Raw genomic sequence first — 7,872 nt, 5'->3', positions numbered from 1 at the left:
CTGCCTGCTGGGTTTCCTTCCTGGCCCTTCACAAGAACCAGAGCTGCTCCAGAGGACTGATGGACCGGCTGGAAAACACTGGCGACACTGCTTGCACACTGAAAAGGAAGACAATGGTGATATCAGGGACCAATCAGATTAAGTAATATGAGCTGGACATGTGATGGCTATTTGAAAGTTTTACAAAACATTATAAGATTAATCAAAACTATAAATGTGGGCATCAGATCTGTATGGAACTGATCAAGGACACTGTAAAAATGAAAAAGTTGAGAAAATTTTGAGGCAACTTACTGCAATAGATTTTTGAGCCCAACTCAAGCTCTTAAAGGATGTAATTTATTTACTGTAATAAATTATACATGAACACTGTGTGTCATCAGAGATTAAGGAAGCATGTTAAGTTGAAATACATGCTTCACTTGACATGAACATTGTAGCAGCAGCGTCCTCCTTAGTCATTTCCATTTCGGACCAGAATAGCTGTTTTGCATGTCTGCTTCACTTTAATCAGAGTTTGAATTAATGCAGAATTTTCACAAAATGATTAAGTGTCTGCTTATGAGTTGCAAAAAAATCATCAATAATCTTATAGAAAGTGAGGATGTTTATAACTGATAAATTGAGCAAAATGGAGGCAGTGAGACAGGCAGCCACTTAACTCATCCAGAGTGTGTTATTTCAGAGCAGTGGGCTTTTGTTTTCAGGATAACAGGCTGAACGTTACTTTACAGACAACTGACAGTTATAAACAGCTGATCAACTTACAGTGGAGGACTCGTCCTCACTTCTTAGTGTCAGTTTACGAGGTTGCACACATCCTGCGCTCCCTCGGAGCTCCTGCAGCCTGTCTGTCTTTGCTGTGTCTGGGGAAGAAGGAGCAGGCGGACAACTCTCATCAACCATGGATCATACATTAAACAAGATTACAACCTATTTAATGTACAGTCTATGGCTCCCACTCACTGTCTGAACTGCTTTTTTGCATGTACACTGGCTACATATTGCTCCTTTAACTAGTAGTTGGTAAAACTTTTTAAAACTTAAATCTTTAATCTTTTGTTGAGATAATTTACTTCATTAGATAAACTTGAATCACTGAGTTTTAGAAACCCCAAATATTTTCAGTTTAAACCATTTAATTTTAAGGCGCCCAAATAATGATAAATAAGGTTCATTGCTCACCGTGACCAATTTTTGAAATTATTTTTTTAGTTTCAAAAACACAAAGATCCAAGTTTATCTAAAGAAGAAAAGTAAATGATGTTAAATAAAGGTTGCCAAATCTTCTTAGTTAAAATTGTGTGGAGTGGCTAATACAGACCACAAGGTGGCAGTGATGTTTTACTCCAGAGTTAGAAGTGAAAAAGGCGGTTGTTCAGCCGAGGAAGTTATGTTAGCACAGTTCAGTGTTGTGACTTTGTCCATGTAATTATAATTTCAATTAAAGAGTAAAAAGACAAAACCATGATGTCCTGGCCATTTTTTGTAGAAGTTACAGCTATGTTCCCACACAAAAACTCAAAAATCTATCTCTGTAAGTTGCCTTGAAATTTTGCGTTGTCTCAGCTTTTTTTTTTTCAGAACCATGGGAGCAATGAGGAGACTGTCAGAGCAGACACAACTGACCAGTCATGTGAGTTAAATGTTTGCTATGTCAGAACTTCTTCTGAAAAAAGAAGTGCATTAACACTTTTTGCAAAAAAAAAAACAAAACAAAAACAACCTAAAGCAAGCATAAAAAGTTTTTTTTTATTATTATTTTACTGTATCCATCAACCTTATGCAATGTGATAATTCAAAATGCTGATAAAGTACATTGATGGAAACACAGCTCTGTCTGCTGTGTGGAGCTGGGCAGGTAGCATACAGTGGGTTTATCACTATTTTTAGCTGAAAATAGCAGCCTGATGCATCTGGAAATTAATTTGAAACCAAAGTTTCAGGTCCAGAAATGCAAGACAATTAGCTTATTGAGGCTAAAAAAATCTCTGTAGAGCTGAAGGAAACTGCAGAGTGTGATCACAGGCTGATTTATGTGGCTCTGGTACCACAATTGACACCTTTGTCATTACGGTCATTAAGATCGCTCCTTTCTGATCAATTCTGATGATCAGGGAACTCTTGAGCAACAAGTTAATGATCTAACTGCACAGCTCAGTACTACATGGTTATCAGTCTTTTCACATGTTTTCAGCAAGTATTCTCTAGCATGTAGAATGTTTTGAGAAGCAGAACTCCCTTTTCCTTTACACAGACGTTAACACTTCCTGTAATTGCTATGATAAAAGCCTCCCAGCATGTTTCCATTTCATTTTCATACAGGAAGGATATGAATTAGCAACAAACCGGCAACACAACCGATTGTCTTCTCCACTCATTTCAAAAAACAGAGCAGACAAAACCCAAGAGACTGTTGAAGTAACACAAACTGTGTGGTGAGAATAGTCTAAAACTGCTTTACTACTGACGCAGCTAATACAGGTAGGACTGACAGTCAGTGCAGCTAATCAAATTGCTGGTGGTGGACTGCACAGGTAGCAACAAACAACAGAGCCAAGGTATGGCACCTTGAGGTTTGCCCTTGTGAGACTACTAAGTGCTTTGTGATGCAGAACTGATTATGCTACTGAACTGCTGGAAGCCTCTCACAGAAAAGAAGCTTCAGAGAGTTGATTCTGAATATTATTTTGTCATCCTCAACCATCACTTGTAATGTGTGTCTAAGGAGGTGCACAGGCTTAAAATATGTTATTTTGCCTTGACTGATAGCAGTCAGCCAACCACGGTCATGAGTCCAACAAGATTTTGTGTTATGAACCACCAGAAATGGCAGCCAGCAGCAGACAATCAGTCTATGTGGATATAAAAACCAGCCAGTGATTTCATCCTCAAACACAGGGTGACCAGATCCTGACAAACCAACTGTGAGCTAAAGATTAGGTTTGTGTTCAATAGGAATGCATCCATAGATTGACACACTTAATTTTTAGCAACATTTCTTGTGCTGTGTCACTTTATGTTGTGTATTGACATCAACCAGAGCCCCATGACACAGCCTTCCCTACAATCTTTACAGTTGCCGGTTAAAAGCCAGAATTCAGAGAAGTGTCTGTCCCACAGTGGTTTGACTTTCAACAATAAGAGCAAATGAAAATGTGGGACATCATCTAAATATGTGGGACATTGGACAAGGGATAAAAACGCTGTGCAGTTCCACATAAATTGGGACGCTTAGTCACCTTACTCATAGATGAGCCCAGCTATATGTAGAGGCTATTATCACCCAGGCATTTTTGAATCTTTCCTCCCATGATTTTATTAAAGATAAGAAAGAAATGTAAGTTAAAACAGGATGTAGGTTAACAGTAACACACCTAGAACCAGGAAATATGAAGGCTGTAAAATATAACGCAAATGGAACAGAGTTCCTACACCTTTTTTTGAAGTCAGATTAATGCACCTTTCCTGCATTTTAAAGCATTTCCAGCACCTTACAGCTGTGGTAAATGACATATCTCTATATATACAAGTTCAAAATGTTTAAATCAGATGTTACTGTGTTATAAGACAACCAACATTATGTTTCATGGCAGAATTCTACAGTCAAATTAAAGAAAAACACAATAGCTTCTATATTTCAAAATATGACACCAGTGTCTAAGTAGGCGAGTAATTTTGAGTAATTTATTTGAGTAATTTTTTAAGAACAAAAAATTAAAATTCTCTGATTTTAGCTTGTTAAATGTCAATATTTGTTTTTGTTTTGTTTCTGACTCCACTCTGACTGAATATTTTTGGTTTGTGGACAAAACAAGATATTTGAAAACATCATATTGGACTTTGGGAAACACTGCTCAATATTTTTTTCACAATTTTCTGACAGTTTATGGACCAAAGGACTAACTGATCAATGGGAAAATGATCAACAGATTAATCACCAATAAAAAATAATGGTTGCAGGAAACACTTAGGTCTAAACATGTGGGGTATGTACGTGATCCTATCCTACCTATTTTTCAAGTGAAAAGATTGTGAAAGTCATGTTATAATTTCCAGCACTTCATTCAAAATCTAAGTACTTTTAAAACCCTGAAAGCAACATATTAAGATTAAAACATTCCCAAGGATTTCAAGCACTCTTAAAAACCCTGATGGAAAGGTTTTGGTTTCTTTTAAAGGAGAGAAGGAAATGTTTAACATCGCTTTCATAAAGTTTTTCAACCCATTATAGTGTCTCATTCACTGATCTTTTGAAAATATACATTTGATTCACCAAATTCACAGTTTCAGTGACAGTGGTTTTGAGACTTCCTTACCAAGTCTCCCCTGACACACTGAACAGACCGTTTTCACGGCAACACTAATGGCATAAAGTAAAAAAACAAAAAAAAAACAAAAAAAAAAACTAATGGCATAAAGTAGGACAGCTATTACCAATGATAATGATAAATGATAATTAATGTTACGAGTATTTTAGATACACAGTATACATGTGATGCTAAGATGGACTCTGGGTGTGGGCGTGACCAAGGGAAGGGACGATTTCCGTAAATTACGCCGCTAATAACACAGTTTATACGTAGCTAGCCCAAATGCCACAAGGTGATAAATCCAACTACACTCTACACCTTTTAATAACGACTGTAAAGCTACATATGTAGCCTCTGTAGCAACAACATGAATATTATCTCGCTGTGTGGAACAAGCTAGCTCTATCTCCCTTACACCTAGCTAGCTAACTTTCGTATCACAACGTCCAGGCTGTTAACGTTAGCATCCTTTAACAACTCCCAACGTCGCTGTTTGCATTTAGAAAACGAGCTAACGAAGCTAACATGTAGCCTAGGTTAACCGCACGCATATAACAAGCTATAACAACTGACGGAGTTAAAGTGAGGCTGAGTTTCATACTCACGGTCTGTGTGTGGATGTCCTCCCTGTCCTCCCCACTTATTCCTCTGTCTGTGTAGCTCTAGTTGACTAAATGAAAGGGGGATTTCAGATGTTTGCTAATGTTAACTGTGAACGTCAGTGAGAGTCAAAAGCAGAGCGGACACTCAAAGCATATTCTACCTTATTGTCCTCGTTCATAAAGATAAGATAAATACAACTATATCTAAGAGTTTTGATGTTAAGGACCCTGTCCAGCTGATTCCTCTTCTCCTATGAAGACTGCTTAATAAAACCATAACAAGTAACTGCAGCTTATCTTCTTCTTTTATTTATTAGTGGATTGCAGCTAGCTATGAGATGTATATCGCCCTCTGCAGACAGGACTGTGTAACATCATGACACGGAGGACCGTAACTGCTGAGAGTCTTCTTCTAACTGTAACTGCCCAGACAGAAGCATAAATCAAAAAATAGATAGATAGATAGATAGATAGATAGATAGATAGATAGATAGATAGATAGATAGATAGACTATTTAATTTCCATTCAATTTATTCATTTCATTTGTATTTTTTTCTAAACACAAGACTTTTTATTCGGCCTCTTCCTAAAAACGCTGTTGATTTTGATTTCTGTTTTTATTTCTGTATTATGACATGTATTCAACTCACTTTCCTTTGCAGGAAACATAAAAACAAAATACAAAAAAATGTAACGTCGGGGAATTAAAAGTGTGTGTGTGTGTGTGTGTGTGTATACAGATATATATATATATATATATGTATGTAAAGTACTGAGTACACAAAGTACTCAGCCCCAGTACTTGAGTCAAAGTACAGATACTCCTGGTCAAATATTACTCAACTACAAGTGAAAGTTGCTCAGTCAAAATTTTACTTGAGTTGAAGTACTAGAGTACTTGCTTTTAAAAATACTTAAGTATTCAAAAGTACGTGTTTTTTTTTAAATACTTAAGTATTCAAAAGTACAAATTACAAAGTACATTTTCTAATATCAGTAGTATCAGTATCATTTACAGAAGCTTGTAACTCTCTGAAACCATCTAATGATGCACTGACCTGCTTGTAGAACCACTCTGCTACACAAAGTCTATAGAAACACCTATAAAAACTTCAGCATAGAAATACAATCAGAAACAAAACGGACAGCTGTTGTCAATTTCTGATGTAACTTTAAAATCACATCATAAAAGCAGATTGAAGCCAACTCTAAGGAGTTCTCCAAGTCTTTAAATAACTGAGATTTCTTTCTGTCTTCAGAGGCAGTATATATACATGAATTATGTGGTATTTTTCACCCAAAAAAAACAATCCAACTTTAAAAGCTACCTGGAATAATGAATAATTATAATTACATCTTGAGATTTAATTTTGTCTTTCTCCTGCTGTCACCGTTAACGCTTTTTGTTTGAATGAAAGTGGGAGAGCTTGCTTGTTTTTGTTACAGAGAGCGCTTGGATGACGTATGTCCACTTCTACATCAATCCCATTTGAGAGGAGCTACTGTGATTGGTTTCCTTCTGTGAGGAACACAGCATGTGACCAACTGCATTTTAGAAAAGAAAAAACAGCAACAGCTGACTTCAACGATGTGCTCAGTCAAAAAGTAACAAAAACCTTCCTACAAATGTAGTGGAGTCAAAAGTACAATATTTGTCTTTGAAATGTAGTGAAGTGAAAGTCAGAAGTTTCCAAAAAAAAACAAATACTCAAGTAAAGTACAGTACTCAAGTAAATGTACTTCACTACTGTCCATCACTGCATATGGGTGAGTATCAATGCAAAGGTAAATTAAATCAGAGGTGTCTATTCACATTTTATAAATTAATTAGGTTAATTAGTGCCTATATTTATTTTTAGTATTATTTGGGGTGCATCTAAGGGGATATTGAGTCATTTATTTATTTATTTAATGACTCTGACAGTTACAATCACACATAATAAGTTGTCTATAAATAAACTGCAACACTTTTTATTTTATGGCTACCATAGATTCAGGTTTGTAAATGTAAATTAAGAGGAATCTTCCTGGAAGAATGTAATTCTGGGGTTCTGGTCCCAAATGGAATGGGAACATCTGATCCAGTGGTCAGCACCGTGCAGCTCTGGAGCTACATGAGGCTTTTTCTTTTTGTATGTATATACATATATATATATATATATATATATATATATATATATATATATATATACATACATATATATTTATATCTTATATCTTTTGAGAGTAAAGGTTGCTGACCCCTGGTCTAATCCAACGCATTAAAATAAATGCATCACATTATGCCTGGCACTCAGCCTTGCATGTTAGCTGTTTGTCCACCAGGGGTCACACTCTACACATTTTTGTTGGAATCCCAGCGTACAGGAAACATACTGTTCAGTGTGTCTGCATTTGGTACTGATTACAATATCATTTTTCCTTTCCTGAACTGACAGAGCTCCAGCATGTCAAATTAAGTAGAAATGAAAGTGGTCTCCACCCTTTTACAGCTGAATGAGCCAGTACTGCCACGTGTTTGGGTATGATTTTAATCTTTTATAGTCACCACAGCTGTTCAGATCTGGAGCAAATAACAGTCAGTTTCACCTGCGCTTCATTATTCCTGTCCATTAAATAAACAGATTGGTTCCCCGACAGCTTCTTCTATAAGCCTGTTCTGGTTAATCGGACTATTAACATAACCAGATAACCTCTGAGACTGTGGATCCCTGAGCAGCACTATGCCACACAGTAAAACAGTGCAGTCTGTGTTTATTACAGACCTCTCTGCAGGTGTGATGTATGACTGTGGTTCAGGCTATAGGCTTAGTTTACCACAAGAGGCACACGGAGACGACTATAAATAACCACATAATTAAAGGCGTTGACAGGGAACTGACATTGTGGTTAGAACAGTTTTCCCCCTGAGTCCCCCTTTGGTTAAAAATGTCTCACAGCACTGCAACCCAAAAAA

This window comes from Lutjanus erythropterus, chromosome 20, assembly GCF_056507025.1.
Source record: "Lutjanus erythropterus isolate fLutEry1 chromosome 20, fLutEry1.hap2, whole genome shotgun sequence".
NCBI classification, from domain to species: Eukaryota; Metazoa; Chordata; class Actinopteri; order Lutjaniformes; family Lutjanidae; genus Lutjanus; species Lutjanus erythropterus.
This window is presented reverse-complemented; position numbering follows the sequence as displayed.